Genomic DNA, 3,003 nt, shown 5'->3' on the forward strand with positions numbered 1-3,003 from the left:
CAGGTTTGTCACTTTATCTTTTAAGTTCTAAGACTGAATATTCCAAATGTATCCGGTGTCCAGTCTCCTAAAACTAGGGAGCTCTGTATTAAGCCAAAACTGAACTCTTTAAAATGCTTGTGTTCAGCATCACACAGAATGTAGTACTAATGTTGAACTCAGCCAATGATTGGCATTATCTCATTGGTGGAAAATGCTAATATGCAAGAAAGCAGTTAAGTTAAAAAAAAAAAAGTGCCAAAATATGAGTAAATAAAAGTCTCTTTTTGAATGTCACAGACATATGGCTGGAATTAAGAGTGGCATGCTGTACAATTTTTGAAAATATTTGCATTTAGCACTTAGACCACTTCATAGTGCTTTACAGCCCACTCTAAGTGGCTTACAGCAGGGGTGTCAAACTTATGGGCTGAGTGCATCACATGCTGGCCATGTCCACGCCTGGTTTAGCGAAGGGGAAAAAGTTGTGATATGTCACGTGACGTGTTGTCGCTAATTTGACACCCCTAGTTTACAGAGTCGGCATGTTGTCCCCAGCAATCTGGGTCCTCCTTTTACCCACCTTGGAAGGATGGAAGGCTGAGTCAACCTTGAGCTGGTGAGAATCGAACTGCTGGTAGTCAGTAGAATTAGCCTGCGATGCTGCATTCTAATCACTGTGCTATCATGGCTCTCATTTAATGGCTTAGAGGCTAGTTCAACTCATTATTTCTTCAATGCATGTTAGAAGGAATTGTTTACCAAAGTCTGGGCAATACATCAGATGTCTTTGTATCACAGTATTTGCAATACCATGATGTGCCCACCAAACGTAACACTTAAAAAAACCCAGGCACAGTTTTTCATGTAACCTCCATGATATACAGTGGTGGCCAAAATTGTGGAAACTTTTTGGGAAAAGTGTATTTTTGAAGTTTGATGGCTAATAACACCACTTTTTTGGGGGGAGGAGTTTCAAGATAATCATATCCTACTGCTGGAATGGCCTGGGAATAGCCCAGACTTTAACCCAATTGAAAATCTATGGAGCTGACTAAAGAAACTTGTTAGTCAGAAGTGACCCAGCAATAAAACCCAGTTAATAAAGCAATCATTCAATGTTGGTTTCAAATTATAACAGCTGCAGAACTAAAAGACTTGGTTCACTCCATGGGAAGATGTTGTAAGGCTGTAATTCATGCTAAAGGTTACCCAACTTAGTATTAACTGACATAATTTTTGTATATCTTGTTTTTTCTACGTGTTTCACTCTTCTTCTTTACACTGTAACTGCTATTCTAATAGCAAATCTTTCTTAAAAATTATTGCATTACATTCTTGATTAAATTATCTTTCCATAATTTTATGGTATTACTCCCAAAAAAGTGGTGTTATTAGCTAGTTTTAGAAAATACACTTTTCCCAAAAGGTTTCCACAATTTTGGCCATTACTTTATACTGCTACATCTGTGCAGGTGTTTGAAATAGGTGATTTACAAAGTATTAGCTCAAAAGCACCCTTCTATTAAGTCCCAATACAGCAATTCTTTGTGAGATCTGTACACTGCTTTATTCCGGATTATCTGCACAGAGAACACTGCCAGCAGCGATTTGACTATGCATGCGGACACAGCCAGTGATAGCTTTTAAGCAGTTGCACAAGCCATGCAAAAGATTTGGCTGCTTTATTGCTTCAGGGTGAGGTACTTTGTGCCTTCTCATTTTGTACGCTTCTTTTGAGTGCCCTGTCATAACCATTACCACCATCTCTCTTCTTCTTTCACTTCCTTTTCTGAAGTCCATAGCTAGGTTTCTTTCCCTCTCAAATAAAATTATCAGGCAGTGTGTCTGAGAAGCACCAAGGAGAAGATCCATGGGCAGTGTATTGAAGACCCCATTTCTACTGCAATTATATTGCACCTTTTGATAATACACAGGTAAGATAAAGAAGCACTGCTGTGGGATCGTCTCATAAAATCATGTTAATATATAAAACAAAGCATTTTTATTTTGCTGATTATTTGACTTTAATGTAATTACAATGAACAAAATAGTTTAATCTTTAAAATATGGTGTGCTCCAAGAAAAAAGAAACAGGACAACTCTTAGCATATCAAGTTTGCTTCATAGTCTGTCCTTTGAGAGGGCTAAGAAAGTCTTTAGGAGATAACTACCTGGGCAGATTTATTTTCTAGCTATGGGAAAAGTCAAACGCATGGAAGGTAGGAAAGCTGGAACATCTGCTTCAGCAGACCTTCTATAGTCAGACTGTAGAACAACTTGAGTATTCATAATTTAACAGAACTTTTAAATTATATTGCATACCACAATTTTCAGTATATAGTTAGTCTAGATTAATATGTCACCACTTTGCATATATGTTCATTTATATAAATTAAATTATCTAAATTTTATTGGAAAACGTTTAAGATGATAGTCTTGCCATACATTGTAATAAAAATATATACTCTCTCTCCACTGGAATCTAGAAGATCACATCTAAAGATACAGAGAAGTTATCCTAATAAAGTAAACAATAATAGAAGTTCCTGAATTTTTTAAACATAAAACTTCCCTTACTCTGCATATTACATTAGCATATAAACTACGCAACAATTCTGCATTAAAATAATTGCAATCTCTATGTATAAATAATATATGAACAGAATCTTAAGTGATATAAAAAAATCTTTAACAAAATGCCTAAATATTGTAAAATTTCATATCGATTTTTGATACGTCAAATCTATCAGCACTTTTAGGGACCATCCCATTTTAAGGCATGCTGTGCTAAAAAATTAAGCTCTTAGTGCATTTGCAGTAGCATAGACTATTTACAAACTTGTGAAATTAGTGTTATATAAAGCAACATTTTGGAATATGGTGTTTGTTTACACAATCATTTTTTAAAAATTGAAGTTTAAAGAGGTGTAGTCATGCATTACCATATAATGATGGAATCTTGCAGATACTATTCATGATAAATTTCAATCTCACTTTTCCATTGCCTCTTGGCTGATGCCA

This window comes from Ahaetulla prasina, chromosome 5 (assembly GCF_028640845.1).
Source record: "Ahaetulla prasina isolate Xishuangbanna chromosome 5, ASM2864084v1, whole genome shotgun sequence".
NCBI lineage: Eukaryota > Metazoa > Chordata > Lepidosauria > Squamata > Colubridae > Ahaetulla > Ahaetulla prasina.